This window comes from Triturus cristatus, chromosome 12 (assembly GCF_964204655.1).
Source record: "Triturus cristatus chromosome 12, aTriCri1.1, whole genome shotgun sequence".
Classification (NCBI taxonomy): domain Eukaryota; kingdom Metazoa; phylum Chordata; class Amphibia; order Caudata; family Salamandridae; genus Triturus; species Triturus cristatus.
In genome coordinates, this window is record NC_140595.1 from 464823516 (window position 1) to 464840463 (window position 16948).

Consider the following 16948-nt stretch of genomic DNA (forward strand, 5'->3'; position numbering starts at 1 on the left):
ACACTGATACAGCAAGACAATAATAGGAGCATAGACACAGCACTTTATGGAAAATGTGTTAATTTTTTTATAACTTTTATTTATTTGGCAAAAAATGCAGTATATAGCATAGTAAAAGTGCAAGTAATGAAAATGTATGCAAAAGAGTTGCATATTAAAGAAATCTGTTTTAAAACAGTAAGTAAAAAGGAAACAAAATCGTTAATGGAGACTCTTCTGTTTCTTGAACATGATGATAATGTTCTCGTATTTTTAACTGACAACGTCTTGGGACTTCATAAAATGAACAACCCCTATTTTAACTTCTATGCAGGTTAATGGAGTTATAATGTTCACAGACAGTTAGTTGGCTGAGAGCACATGTTCCTGCTCCTCCGTCACTTGAGGAACTTCCGGTCTTTTTTAGAACTGTAACATAAGCACACTTATGGTTCCTGTGCATGTGCTTTGAGAATGATATATGGCAAATCAAACAAAAGAAATAAATAATGGTGTGCTTCACCTTCTCCAACATTGTGATAATGTCTTTAATTTCTTTCAATACAAGCTCTTGGCACCTGGAACCAGGAACAACCATTTGTTTAAGCTCAGTGCAGTTGATGGAATGTTATTTGCAGAAGATTGGACGAGCGTAGATGATGATGCTCCTGCGTCAGTAGAGAATGTTGCTCTCTTCCTCACCTTTCTTGAATACGCATGCTCATGGTTGCTCTTGATGTGCTTCCACATGGATGATCTGCCATAAATGTGCTTCTTCATAGTACCTCTGGAAAACTGTTTCCCACACAGCTTGCCTTCACTGTTTCTGACAGTGACTTTCTTCTCTCCAGAAGGTGCAACAAACCAGTTCCACACATCACTCTCCTTTCGGGTGAATGAACTGCTTCTTCTATTACTCTTTCCTATTGTGCAACAGAAAGAGCTGGCACATTTGCTTCTGACATTATATAAGGCACCAATGATCTTTCCACCTTTCTGCACCATTAGCCAGGATCAAAGTGACTAGTGTGGTTTTCCCAAAATGTGGGTGTGGTCAGGGTCGTTTCTAGGTGTTTTGCCTCTCTAGGCGAGAAATGAAAAATGCCACCCCTCCTTTTTACTACCAAGCAAAAAAATACGTGAAGCAAATAACATTGTCTGAAAATGACAAGGAATGCTTTTTTTTTTTAAACAAGACTCCAAGCTCCACTCTCAGAATTATTACTGCTACAGAACTGTCCCTTAACAAACATTTTTTATTTCTATCTAGATCAGATCAAATTGATGGACCTTAAAATGTTCCTTTTTACCCATTCCAAATTTCAGCCCTTTTTAGTGCCTGTACAACCTTCTTATGCATTTCCCTCTACGTTTCCCATCATGTTTCCGAGTCGCGTTTGGCAGACAGAAGACAACTTTGTTTCACTTAGAGTCTGCAGTGATATCCCTCTGACACTCATTGAGTGTAAGGGTTGCACTCTATCCAGGAAACGTAGGTCATCAGAACCCCTAAAACATGACTAACGTAATAACTTGGAATACAATGGCTATTGTCACACTAATATCTGAAATGCGTTTGGTACATACTAAAGTCAGCTTACAAATGTTCTGTGTACTCTACTTGTTAGTTGTAGGTATAAACAATACTCACTGAGGTCTAGGCCACAAAATGTGACCTGGAACACTCCACTTCTACCATGGACACCTTACAGTTTGGGGTACTCAGAAGGTCACTAGCAATAACTTCAAAGAGCTACTAAAAAGAAGAGTGTGTGAAACGTACTCAAATGCTCGTCTACGCTTGATGCAAGAAACCCTCTCAAACCATGCCACTGTGTGTGCACCGGGAACCGCCATCTTAAGTAAACACACGCACGCAGACAAACACTAATCTTGTCGACACACATGCAAGAGACCAACAACTTACTTGCCTTTGCAGAATGATAGTTTCTTTCGCAGGGATAAGACTTGAAAATAGCAGACCTGCTTCACCGCAGTGCTACAGGAAACAGTCTCTGCACACTGGCCTTGGACCATCACCCTGCATCTCCGAGAACCAACCGAGTCAGATGCCAGGTGCCCATGGCAGGGCAGTGCGTCTTCTCCCAGCGTTGGCAGAGTCGGAAGATCAAATGCAAGCACCTGAGCGCCTGTTTTGCTGGTTTTTGGAGAACTCTGATCCTTGTGTGGCTAGAACAGAGTTACCGCCTTCCCAAAGGGCCATCTTTGGAGCTTACTGCAAGCAGGCATGTGGCCAACTCAGAGACACTCAACCGCGGCAGCCTACACAGCCCGTCTCCAGCAGCGAGCTTCCCTACAAGGGCAGGCTTGCTGCACTTGCATCAATAGTTCTCGCTGAATCACTTCTGCAGCCCGTCTGCCACTTTCCTGAGAGGGGCTACACCCAGCAGTGCTCTGACCCAGTTCCACATGGTGGGGATGGGGTTTTGCAGCACACGTTTGTAGTACCTGTATGCGATGGAGCATGGGATGGGGAGGGAATGGTGGCGTTTGTGAAAACTCTGTTTCTGGCGTGCGGCATGCCAGCCCTTTCCCAGAGGGCCATGTTCAACTTCTCCCCGTCAGCAAAAATCAGCAAGAGAAAGAAACTGCACCATCACCTTACCTGAACCGACACAGACAGTCCGTCCCCCGTGCGCCGAGAGAGAGGGTGGTGCGACGTGCGCGTCACCGTCACTGACTAAATGATCCAGGGCCCTCATTGGTAGCGCTTTCCCATGCTACAAGATTGACGGCCCTGGGGACCCACACACTGGAACTGCCGGCCCGCTCCAAACACCACTATGCAAGGGTGAGCTCAACGCTGCGCAACATGTACAAGCAGGTGCGCTTGCACTCACAATCAGGTGCTGCTGCCTTCGAATTAAAAAATGTTTCCCCCTTTTGCCGCCCTAGGCGGCCGCATAGTCTTGCCTAATGGTAGAAAAGGAATTTATCCTGGTTTATCGGGAGTCTCAGTTTTCTTTTATTGCTTGTAATTGCTATTCCAGTATGTATTCTGTGTGCTACGGTATTTCAATTTGTCTGGTGCCTTCAATAATCTCCCAAATGTTGTTCATTTTTTCTGTTATTCAGTTCACTTGTCACTAATGCAAAAACTTTTTTCTGCCATTGTTCTAGAAATCTACCTCTGTCAATAATAATTGGGATTCCAGTGGTAACATTTAGCTACGTAATGATCAACGTTGCATATTTCAGTGTGATGATGCCAACAGAGCTACTACAATCGCCGGCTGTTGCAGTGGTAAGACGTGCATACCATTTGTTTTAAAAAATAGTGTTAGCCTTTTGTGATGGCATGGAAATGGCAGCAAACATAGGACCTGATTTGTAAAAGTAAAGATCTAGGCAGTCAACTCGACACACCACTAGATTTACACATAGACATAAATATCTACCAAAGTGTAATTCAGAAACTCCAGAACGAAAATTACACCTAATAATAGGAGTATGTGTTTCCACCCACTAATGCGAAGAGGTGGAGACACATAAAACTCAAATGCAACCTCTAAGTAACTACTAGTAACTTTAATGATGTATTGAACAAGTTACTTACCTTCAGTAACGATATACCTGTAATAAACATTAGTTAGTGATAGATTCCTTACCTTTTTTAAATTTCTTTTTATTTTTCAAAAACCTTTATTGACAAAATTGCATAAGCAAATTGCATTCTTGCACTGAAACAAAGCACCATACATATGAGCACAATTGATAATCATAAAGGGGACCAATAGCTCAGAAAATCATAAAAAGGCAGCATGGCAAATGTTACACAGACACATTTGGACAGGAAACAGCCATTGGAATGAGATGCACAAGTCTCGGGGGAGAAGCAGGCCCTGCTGAGAACAAAAAGGGGCAGGGGGAGGCCAATTACTGTCCTACACCGGCGGCCGCCGCGGCAGAGTGCCGGCGGGGAGCGCGGGAGAGGAAGCCAGATGCTGAGAGGAATGAGCAAGGAGGTATGAGTCAAGGGACCCCCATATGTCGAGTGGGCGAGATCTAGCAGGCATAAGGTCCAAGAATTCAGTTAGCAGGGTCAGGCAGCGCGATGTATCCTCGTGCCATTGAGCGAATTTAGGTGCAGGTTTGCGACCCCAACACATGGAAACCCTGCGCCGTGCGAGGACCAGCAGCATGGCAATTAGACAGCGGGAAGCGTCTGGGCAAAATTTAACAAAGCCGAGGAGGCAGAGCGGGGGTCAGGCTGAATCGGCGAGGAGGTGATCTCTGATATAGCAGAACAAACCTCGCGCCAGGAGGCCTTGGGGCACAACCAGGCAAGGTCAGCGAAATCTGCTGCAGGAGCTGAACAGCGTAGACATCTATCACTGGGAATAAGTCCCAGCTTGTGCAACTGAACAGGAGTGCGGTAGAGACTATGCAAGTATTTGAAATGGATAAGGTGCAGGCGATAGTTAGGAGACAATCGCTTAGTCTGCTTACAACAGTATAGCCAATCAGCTTGAGATATATCTATGCCAAGGTCCTCGCCCCACGCCACACTAGCACGATCAGTGGAGATGGAGGTGGCTGCTAGCGTAAGGGCATAGAGTTTGGTTACCAACTTCCGAGGGGAGGAAGACGAATACAGAAACTCCAGAGCGGTCATCAAGGTGGGAGGCAAAGGGAACGCAGGGTGTAACTCCTTACAGATGGCCCATAACTGATAAAACAGCAGAGTGTCCATGGGGCCGGAGTCCTCCGCCAGGGATTGGAACATATTCGCCGGATAGAGATCCGCTATCGTATTCAGCCCGAGGCAAGTGGCATGTTTAGCCATGCCAGATGGTTGGAGAGGAGGAAAAGCCGGGTGCCGAACTATCAGCATTGAGTTTGCCGAAAGCAAGGGGGCACCGGAGAAACGACGAAAACCCTCCCAGGCCTAGCATAAGGTCTCCACCGTGTCTATTTCAGTACGTGGAAGTTTGGCCGAGGCAAATAGGACAGTGGTGAGCGGCCATGGGGCAGCAAGATCCACCTTGACCGCCACGTGCGGTTGAAAGGGAGTGAGGTGAAGCCAAAAATGCAAGAAGCTGGCATGAGCACACATTGCATAGAGCTTGAAGTTAGGGGCGCCGAGGCCGCCACATGACATTGGGACAGTGAGAACGTCGTATGCGATCCTGGGTTGCCTGCTGGCCCAGACAAGAGAGATGATCAACTAGCAAACCCTGCGAAAAAAATGGGTGGTGAGGGGAACAGGTATGTTCAGGAGTACATATATAAGAATTTTGGAAGGACGACCATCTTGACAATGGCTATTCGACCGGCTAACGACAGGGGCAGCCGGCTCCAAAGGAGGATCTTTGACTCAAGCCAGTTCACTGCACGACCGAAATTAGCCCTCCAGAGTTCGTCCACGTCTCTGCTCAACCAGACACCTAAATAGCGAGTGGGACCTGACGCCCAAACGAAAGGATAGTCCGAGGTGAAAAGGGTGGTGGCGTCCGTGATAGGGAAGAGGATCGACTTGTTCCAGTTGACCTGTATGTCCGAATAACCCCCAAATTGTAGGATCTCGCGTACTAACGGACTTAGATGTTCCTGGGGATGATGAACATATAAAGTGATGTTGTCCGCATACATAGAAACCAAGAGAGCGCGTGCCGCAAACCCGATTCCTCTCTGTGTGTGGTGTTGTTGGAGTCTAGCCGCCAGTGGTTCCATCGCAATAGCGAATAGCAAAGGTGAGAGCAGGCACCCCTGGTGGGTGCCACGTCCGATGGGGATGGGATCAGATGCCATGCCATTGATCCATAGATGAGCGGTGGGGGAGAGCATCAAGCAGGACGACCACCGCAGGAAGAGCTGGGTTGATTTGGTGAAGGACGGAAAAGATGGTCCAAAGATTGTGGGAGGTTGCCCGGGCCGGTATGAAGCCGGACTGATCTGGGCAAGCGATGAGCGGCATGAGAGGGAAAAGACGCCATGCTAGCAGTTTGGCAAAGATCTTGTTATCAATGTTAATGTGGGACAGGGGGGGATAAGAGTTGTGCAGTTCGGGGGGGTTTGACCGGGTTGAACAGTCAGCATGGCCTCACGGAGCAAAGATGGAAATTGGCCACTCTTGAAGGACTCATTATACATGGCGACCAGATGCGGCACCAGTAGTGGAGCGAAAGTCTTATAAAAGGAGACGGGCAAGCCGTCCAGACCAGGGGCCTTGTCACAAGGCATGCTATTGATGGCGGCAAGAATGTCCTCTTTAGAGAAGGGCTCGTCCAGGTATTCCCGATGATAGTTTTCGAGCCATAAGAGCTTGAGGGTATCGAAATACTGGTCGAGGACCTCACGCGGGGGGCGGAACCTGCTGTGTACAATTGCGTATAAAAATCAGTGAAATGTGCCTTGATCTCCTCTGGAGAGGGTTACGAGCTGGGCCACCGTCCTGGAGCGCTATGATGTAGGATGTAGCACGGGCCGGGCGGAGAAGGTTGGCCAAGCTTTTACCTGGTTGGTTGCCCTCTCTGAAACAGCGTGCCCGGGCCTCCCTACCAAGGAACGAGAGCTCTCTGTTAGCCTCCTCTGTGAATTCAGTATGTTTCTCACGAAGGCGGGTGAGTGTAACAGGGCTAGGGTAAATAGCTTTAGAGGAGTCTAAGCATTTAATTTCGGATTCCAGCTTATTAAGAGTGTTGCGGATGGCGCGTAGGACCCCGGACTGTTTAGAGATACATGCGCCACGAATAACGACTTTGAAACCCTCCCAAAGAGTGGAAGGGGAGTCCACAGAGCCCTCATTGAGCTCAAAGTAGTTAATGATCGCGGTCTGGATCTCGTCACAAAAGAAACATTCACGCAGAGCGTTAGATGGTAGCTGCCAGGAGAAAGCACATCGGGGGACAGAGGTAGACGGAAACTGAACCGAACTGGCGCGTGATCTAAAAGAGTTTGCGCCATGTGATCAACAGAAGTGAGCCAGGAAAGGGCATCAGGAGAGGAGATCCAGAGATCCAGCCGGGACCAACAACCGCGTGTGCTGGTGACGCAAGTGCCCTCACGGGCATCGGGATGCGTATGGCGCCAAGCGTCGTTCAGGGAGTTCTCTGCAAGGGTGGAGTTTAGAAATGCCGCAGCACGGGGTGGGAGGATTGAGGGCCAGAGTGATCAAGGTCGGTGAGGAGCGCAACATTAAAGTCCCCATCCCCAGATCCCCTGACTCTTCTGAGGGGCAAATGGGACCACGATGTGGCTGGTCTGGACGACGAGGAGTGGCGGGCCGCGGTGGCTTCTCCCCGTGAGGCTGCCATCTCCTCCCGATTCCGATTGGTCCAATTAAAGATTTTCCACAGGGTGTATTTGTCAGGGACCTCACTGGTCCATATGGGCTATACCCAAGATGGTGGTTGTGCGAGACAGTGTGGGCAGGAGGGCACCTTCATTCATTATCTCTGGGAGTGTGCCAGGATTCAGAAGTACTGGGGGAGTGTGGTGCTCATGATGGAAGAGGTATTGGGGAAACGGGTGCAGTGCAACATTAAATTGGTGCTATTGAACATTTGGGATACCACTAATCTGACTGCCAAGGAAAGAACCTGGGCCACTCTGGGATTCATGGTGGCCAAACAAAATATTGCACGACTGTGGAGAGCCCCAAGACCACCGTCGATCGCCGACTGGGCTAACGTTATGGACTGGAGTATGGTAACTGAAAAGCCCATATTCGAATCCCGTGGGTGTCCGGCAAAATGGTCGCAAATATGGGGGGGCATGGAATTCCTAGTGTGGTTAAACAGGAGACAATGCAAATGAAACTTTCAGTTTTATTATTGAGCGACTCCGCAAATTCCGAGGGGTATCATCAGATTTGCACAATGATGAAACAGCTCATTTCAGCATGGAATTGAAAAGAAACAGTAAAAAAGTTTTAAATATGTGCATCTTAATAGTATAATGTAATTAGAAACTTTCTATACTCCTAAAATATATTTGGGGGATTTCAGTGAATCCACGGGTCAGGTCCACAGGTATGTTTCTACCTCATAATCAGCACAAAAACCATAGATAGAAAAAGATAGATAGAAAAAGATGGCCGAGCGGTAGGAGTGGTAATTTAAGACTCCTGGGGTTTGGGATTTCCCATCGGACCATATCCCTTGCTAACCCACAACATCTATGAGCAAAACAGCCTGTTAACCCCTTCAGCGCTGCGCGGATTCCTCTGCGGTGCTGAAGGGTTCGAGCGCGGGCGGGGCCATGATGGAACGGTTCCGTCATGAGCACAGCTCAACCGATGCTCATGACGGAACCGTTCCGTCATGAGCATGGAAGGGGTTAAAGATAGTAAATAACGCAACAGATGCTACGATCCCTTCAGACACACTGGCTGTTTAGTAGCCAGGGCTCCGTCCGGCCTTCCATGCTGACCAGCAGAGTTTTTTGTCTCCGATCGAATCCGGGCGACGTGCTCCTCTCCACTGATGCCGACAGCGTGACTCAGCTGATGGGTCTGAAGTCCCTGCAAGTGGGACGGCGTGCGGAATTGAAGCTGCCCCCGCCGTTGGGCTTTGGCATCTGAAGCTGAAGGTGGGTCGCCGCCATCATAAATAACCGCGCACTGCTGTACTCATGGTGTTGGGTCTCGGTGCCGGTTGATGAATCAAGTGCGCATCTGCCTAGCTCAGGTGGGAAGACCTTGCCTCCCAACTGTCATGTCTGTTTAAGCTCGGTGATTAAACCAGCAGGAGCCGCCCAACTGTCATGTCTGTTTAAGCTCGGTGATTGAACCAGCAGGAGGCGGTTCTCGTTACTGGTTGCCGTGTGCAGCTGTGGATTCACCTGAAGAGGAACCGGCCTTTGGGATTGGGCAGATCCCTCGTGACTATCGCCAACAACCAGGTGTGGAGGCAAGTGTTTTAAGTTCTTGACCTGTCACGGACCTCTGTTCTTGGTCCCATTCGGGAAGGGCGCAGCCTGCCAGGGATAACCTGCTAAGCAGCTCTCCAGGGATTCGAAGGCCCTATCATCCATTTTGTTCATTTTGTTTATAGTCGGGGCTCAACCCCACATGATGTTGCCCTCTCTCTATCTCAGAGGGAAGTAGAAATTAAAAGAGGGCCATCTCCTGTCCTCTCTCTTTCAGCTATTGTGTCAGCCATCTTTGACCGGTCTACTTTAATTGTAGGAAGGTATGCTGAATCATGTTTTAACCAAGCAAAATTGATTACTGATCTCCTTTGAACCATGGAAAGAAATCATGATACTAGAGAGAGGTCTTACTAATAAAGAAAAAGAAGGAGAAAAGGAAAGAAAGGAAAGAAAAGGAAAAGATAGAGGAAAAGAAAGGAAAAAAGTAAAGAAACATGCATATGCAATGCAATCGGTCTCGCCTTTGGGACCTTATATGTATTTAGCTATGCAACACATTAGCCTGGGTGCTGAAACATCTTCTGTTCTTTAACATAGAGGAAAAGTAAGCACCAAACTGCGTGACATAGCAGGTATGGGAACACATGGAGAGAAGTATTGCCTTTCAACAGGAAATGGTATAGTCCAAAGCTCTTTAATATAAAATCAGGCCTTTGGTGGTCATATCACTGAAAATACAAAATTTGAAAAAAATATTATTGTCTACGGGTGCTCAAGGAAGACAATTTCTATGGACAAGAATCTAGAGAATTCTAAAGGGATTCTGGTATTTGACTGACCTCTGCTGGTCGTTTTCTATCAAGAAAGTTAACTAGAGGCAGTTGCCAGAAAAAAAGTCCCTAAGCGGATCAGCCAAGTCCTAGGGCTGATCTTCAGAGCCCACAAAGTACATACACATAAGTATATAACAAAGTATATACAGGAGGTCTTGAATGCTCGACCTAAAAAAGGAAGAAAAGAAGTAGTAAGAAAGAAGTGGAATAAAAGGGGAAGGTATTTTTTTTTGTGTCTGTTTCCTCGCCCTCCCCTGTGCAAACTGACTCTCCCTCTGGAACACCCTGCCCCCTCTCATATTGCACTCAAAGTTTGATCCTGTTGGTCTCAATGCCTTCGTGATTAATTACCCTCCTAATCTTTCTAAAAATGCGGCCAAAAAGCAGAAACATCGGTTACTCAAATCGTGACCCGAAACACTTATTTCAGACCTCTACTTCTGTGCTAACAAGTGTAAACTAACAAATGACCTCATCTTCTACTCCAGAAAACGGGCACATTGGAAGAATGTCTTCTATACCATGCTTCATATAACCGGCTCCAGGAAAACTTCTTATGGACTCAAACTGTCAGTCTCGCCCTCGCCCTTCTTCAATGCGAACGCGACCATCTCCCTCTATAACAACGGTATTATTCTAATCCAATTCTCGAATGACAATTTAGCTAAGATGGATATTATCTTCCCTTCACTCAATAATGCAGTAATTTCTAATTCCTCTCAGACCCTATTAAACCTCCCTACTTCCCATGACCTCTTTATCTCACCTCACCTAACATCCGGGTTACTCGAACTTCACATAACCTTCCACACTGCTTAAGTGATCCCTACTCATCCAGTCCCCTGACTTAGTATCGCCAGAACACTCACTGTCCACATGATCACTGAATCTTGTGGCTATTGGTTGTACTGTGAAACACTCCTGACCGAGCTATACATCTTCACACCTTGGGTCCCCTGCCAGGGCATCCTCTTTAACTCATTTGTTTGTTCTCTCTTCTGGGGAACTTCCTTGCCTGATTTTCCCTATCACGCCATCAGACCAGGCTGACACCAGATTACCGCCACCCTGCGAACCTATCGCAACCCAACCCTCATATCGGCTCTTTGCTCACATCCTTTCTGCCTCACTTATGCCCCTTTACCCTCTCTCCATCCCTAGGTGATATCTCCATGCTAACTGGTTTTCCACAAGACCTCAGTGAGTCGTTTGCTCCCCCGGACCAACTTATTACCACCTCTGTACGGCCTGCTATACCTCAAGACACATCCCATCTGCCTGAACTCTCCACACAACCCTCTCCTAACAACCAACAAATTGAGGGGCATTTTCCTGGCCATATTATGTCCTCACCCCTCATTCAAAGCATACACATAGAGACACACTTATTTAAACACTGACACCCTGAGACACAATATCACATAAACTGATACGCCCATGCACACACTGATGCATACTCTAACACACCCATATACTTATTTAAACACTGACATACTCAGGGCCACACTAACATATATACTGACACACCCAGGCACAAACTGATGCATACACTGCCAGAGCCAGGGACACACCCAGGCATATACTCCCACATACAGGAACATACCCATGCACACACTCTTTCATGCCCTGATGCATCTAGACACAAACTAAGACCTTCACTGACACACCCATGCATACACTCATTTATTTAGTGCCAGACCCAAAGATACACTTACACGTACTCTGACACACACAGGCACACAGTGATACATAGACTACACACCGACAAACACACTCATGGATACACTGACACACCCAGACACACACTTACGCATACACTGACACAGCCAGGCACACACTGACATATACACTCCAATACAGCCACTCATTCATGCACTAAGAGACTCAAACACACACTGATGCATACACTGACACACCCAGGCACGCACCGATGCATACACTGACACACTCTTATTCATGGACTTACACACCTAGACACACACTTAACTATGCACTAACACACCCACGCACACACTAACACACACATTTACAGAGTGAAGCATACATTGATGCATACACCAACACACCCACACACCCAGACACACACTATGACATAAACTGTTACACCAATAAACACACTGATGCATACACTGACACACTATCACATACACTGACAGATATACTGACACACCCATATACACACTCTTTTCTGCAGCGACACATCCAAACACACAATAAGACATACACTGACACATCAAGACACACAACACACACACTTATTTAAACTTTGGGATACCCAGTCACACACACAAGCTTACACTGATACACCCAGGCATACACTTATTCATACAGTGACACACCGAAGCACACACTGATGTATATACTTACGCGGGAGGCACACACATCCAGACCCACACTAACACATCCAGACCCACACTAACACATACACTAAGACACCCACACACAGTTATTAAAACACTGATACAGCCATACAATAATTAGAACATTGATCCAGTTCTTTATGGGAAATGTGGTGGGTTTTTTATTATCTTTCTTTAAAAAAATATATTTTTGTTTTGCGAACAAAATGCACTATTTATCATGGTAAAAGTGAAAAGAATCATATTCTATGCAAACCTGTTGCAGTTTAAAAAATGTACTGTTTTAAAACAGTAAGAAAAAAAGAGAAAAATTACCAAAGGAGCTATTTCTGTTTCTTCAACAAAATTATAATGTCAATATAGTGACAATCACTATTTAAACTTCAATGCTGGTTGATGAAGTTTTAATATTCACAGATGGTTGACTGAGGGTATATTTTCTGCTTCTCTGTCACTGGAGGAGCATAGAGTCTCCTGTACAAGTATAACATTAGAATATGTTGCTATGCTTTTAGAATGATGATGTGGCAAAACAAACAAAAACAATTTACCAATGGTGCCCCATGACCTTCTCAAATATGGTAATAATGTCAGAATTCTGATTCAAAACAAGTTGTTGGTATTTAGAACAATAAAAAACCATTTCTTTACACTCTGCACAAGTTGGTGAAATGTTGATATTAGCAGAAGGTTGCCTGAGTGTAGATGACGATCCTCCTGCATCAGTAGAAGATGTTGCTTTCTCCTTCAGCCTTCTGAAATACACTCATGATTGCTCTTGAGGTGCTTCCTCATCGATGATGTACCAGAGCTGTACATCTTCATAGTACCTCTGGAAAGCTGTTTCCCACACAGCTTACATTAAACGTATCTGGCAGTGGCTTTCTTGTCTCCAGAAGGTACAACAAACCAGTTCCAGACATCACTCTGCTTTCGGGTGGAACTAACTTCTTCATCTTCTGGTACTTTTTCTTCCTCTTGTTAATCAGAAGGAGCTGGTACATTTGCTTCAGCATATTGTAAGGCACCAATCAGCTTTGCACCTTTCTGCACCAACAGCCAGAATCAAAGTGACTGTTTTGGGTGTTGTTTTCCCAAAATTTGAATGTGGTTGAAGAGGAACCAATAGAAATTAAGCTCTGGTCTTTATTATTGAGTGACTCTGTTATACCTTCTGCTCAGCCTGTGTGTCTGTGGATGGAATGTTGGTGTGAGAGCTGGTTATGGAATGCTGGATGAGAGAGAGTGTCAGTTGAAGTAAGGGCTGGGCAGCAGGGAGGCTGCTCCTGGTGGGGGTCTTCTGTATAACATCTTACTTGGAATAAATCAACATAAAGAAACATACCTGGACTGGACTACTTCATTACAACATATTTTGTCGACTTTGTGTTATAACGATGGATACAGTGGAGGTACTGTTCACTGCTGCGTTTACAATGTTTCTATTGACTCACAATGCCAATCAATCCTCCACACAAACCATGCAACAAATTTTAGTAACATCAGAATGGGGTTAGTTCTTCATTACGAGGGTTTCCTTGTCAACAAGTCTTCGGGTTTTTTTCATGAAGATCCAGCATTGGAGTACTCTCTCTATACTATATTTGCTCATTAGAAAGTTTGGTCAACTCTATCTTGGTTCTGATCTTCCTACTCTTCTCTCGATTAGAGTATATGTTCTATCTTAAGGTTCCTGGACTTGGAACAAACTTCGGGTGAGGAGTCGCTCACAAGAGTTTTCACTTGCTTAGTTTCGCATCTTTCCCAGTGTTGTTTCTTGTGTTCAAGTGCTTTAATGCTTTATGCTTAATTCGTGTTTCACTAAAGTTCTACACTCTATTGTTTGAGTATGCTTCCTATGTGCTGATCCTATGCTGTATTACCACTCATTGCCCTTTACTTACTAATGTGCAAATGTGTTTTTTCTTAATTCTTGTTTCACTTTTCCTTAGCTCCTTGAAGTTATGTTTATTGGCATGCGTTTTTATGTGAGTGGAAGTTAGTGCTTGATGGTCTTGCTGTTTCCCACTTTTACGTGGTTGTGGTTTCTTGCCTAATACCACTGCTTGTAGTGCACATTTCGTATTGTGAATGTTCTTTTAAATATTTGATTGCTGTTTGATGCTGTGCTTTATGCTTACACTTCTTCCACACATCAGGGTTGCGGTAGAATGTTATGGAATGCTGGATGAGAGAGAGTGTCAGTTGTAGTAAGGGCTGAGCAGCAGGGAGGCTGCTCCTGGTGCGGCTCTTCTGTATAACATCTCACTTGGAATAAATCAACATAAAAAACCACCTGGACTGGACTACTTCATTGCAACATACTCCTACGGATTCTGCCGCATATCCTTGGATTTGCATAATAATAAAATAACTAGTTTTAGCAATACATTGAAAACAAACAAATATGTTTAGGCTAATACTATAATGTAATTACAAACTTCCTATAACTCTAAAATAATATTTTTACATTTCAGTGAATCCCTGGATCGGATCCGCAAGTTCATTTCTACCATGTGATCGGAACAAAAACCATAGAGTTGGAACCGGAGAAGCCCTCAGATCCCAAATTCTATTAAAACAACACAATACTTATATAGAAAATATTAAAGGTGTTCAATTGTTTTTTCCCAAAAAATATATTATAATTATTTACATTGTACTATGGTTGTCACTCCTTGGTCATCTATTTTTGAACTCTATGTTCTACATTGCTTCCTACCTTTTCCATCATTTTCACGCCTTCCACCTTATTGTTTTTGTCTTATTTACAGTACTTTGTGATTGTATTTTTCTAAAAATGTAATATTTCCACCTTTTGTGCCATATTTTGCATCTACATATTCATTCTTTTTTCAATACTGTGTAAACTAATATTAATCCAGGGGGTTGGCCCTTGACTATGGTTCTAGCAGACCTCCTGTGAACAATCTACCACAGCATTAAAAAAAATTGATTTTAAACAAAGATTTTGAGAGATGTTATAATTAGTAAACATAATAAAAAAATTATAGATTTTTTTTAAAACAAAGGTTACAAGAATGTTATACTAATAAAATAAAAATAAATAAAACCTTAGATATTCACATAAAAAATACAGATTTTACAGGGACATGCTAGTTAGGAAATCACATTAAAAGAAAACTTAAAAATTCACTGAAAAAACAAAGGTTACAAGGACGTTATAGTTCGGAATTAGAATTAAAAATACCTTAGAAATTCACTGAAAAAAATCAATGGTTACAGTGACGTTATAGTTAGGCTGAGATTTCACTCATACAAAATCAGTAGCTATAGATAGCTGAGATAACTATAAATTAAGCCCCTGCAATGCACTGTTTATGACCTCACATATTACATCACTCATGACATGGTCAGTGAAATCACTGATGACATCTCAAATGACATCTCAAATGACATCCCTGATGACATCATTCTGTGAGTGTGTTTCACAAATGTTTTTGACAGTTAAAGATCCATACTAAGCTACTGCGTAAGCTAAATTACTAATCTTTTTGTACTATTATTGAGTGATACTGTTTCTCATATATGGCATCTGAGTGGCACTGTGACTATCTGTATTAGTGCAGCAGTGGGTGTCTGAGTGGCTGTATGGGTGTGTGAGTGGCTGTAAGGGTGAATAAGTGGGTTTTTGAGTAGCTGTGTAGGTGAGTGAGTGACTATGTGAGTGGCTGTATGAGTGGGTGAGTGTATGTTTGTGAGTGTCTATATAGGTGACCGTGGTAGCTGTGTGAGTGACTCTATGGGTAGAGGAGTATGTGTGTGAGTAGCTGTATGGGTGACTGAGAGGCTGTGTGAATAGCTTATGAGTGAGTGACTGGGTGTGTAAGTGGATGTTTGGGTAAAGGAGTGGCTGTTTTGGTATATGGGTAAGTGAGTGGGTGTGTGAGTGGCTGTTGTACACAGTAAAGTATTTATGTGAGTGTATGTATAGATGAGTGAGTGGGCACATGAATGATTGTATTGCTGTCTAAATTGGTATTTAAGTTGTTTTGTGGATGAGTACATTGATATGTGAGTGGTTGTATGGGTGAGTGAGTAGCTCTGTTAGTAGCTATATGGGTGAGTGAATTGCTGTGTGAGTGGCTGCATCCGTGAGTGAGTGGTTGTGTGAGTGGCCATGTGAGTGTATGAGTGGGTATGTGAGTGGATGTATGGATGTGTGAGTGGCTCTGTGAGTGGCTGTATTGGTGAGTAAGTGGTTGTGTGAGTAGCTGTTTGAGTGAGTGAGTGTGTGTGTCAGTAGTTGTATGGATCTGTGAATGGGTAAATGAGTGGCTGTGTGAGTATGTGAGTGGGAGTATGAGAGGCTGTATGGGGTGTGACTGGTTCTTGGGATGATATCATCAGTGATGTCATCAGTGATATCATCTGAGATGTCATCAATGATGTCATCAGTGATGTCACTGACCATGTCATGAGTAATGTAATATGTATGGTCATAAGCAGTGCATTGCGGGGCTTAAGGTACAGTTAGCTCAGGCAATTATTACTGCTGAATTTCAATGGTTTTGTATAAATGAAATCTGAGCCTAACTATAACGTCCTTGTATTCTTTGTTTTTTCATTGAATTTCTAAGGTTTTTTTAAAGTCTATTTCTTAACTATAATGTCCCTGTTACCTTTGTTTTTTTCAGTGAATGTTGATGTTTTTAAAAATGTTACTTCCTAACTGTAACCTGTAACCTTTAACCTTTGAGAGTAGGTGTATGAGTAGCTGTATGGGTCTGTGAATGGCTGTGTGAGTGACTGTATTGGTGTGCACATGGCTGTGTAAGTCAGTGTAGGAGTGCCTCTGTGGTTCTGTGATTGGGTGTGTTAGTGTCTGAGTGAGTCTGTGTGTGGGTGCATGAGTATCTGAGTGGGTCTGTGACTGGGTGCATGAGTTTGTGAGTGGGTTTGTGAGTGGGTGCATGAGCA

The 16948-nt window shown here is 44.4% G+C and overlaps 1 long non-coding RNA gene across 1 annotated transcript in view; it reads left to right on the top strand.

Moving 5' to 3' along the window:
- Positions 1–14815, top strand: part of LOC146776114 (uncharacterized) — a 30800-nt gene extending 15985 nt beyond the window's left edge. Inside the window, exons 2-3 of the long non-coding RNA XR_014971969.1 lie at positions 3121–3244; positions 14485–14815. This is a non-coding gene — a long non-coding RNA (uncharacterized LOC146776114). The remainder of the gene's footprint in view (positions 1–3120; positions 3245–14484) is intronic.
- The last annotated feature ends 2133 nt before the right edge of the window (positions 14816–16948 follow it).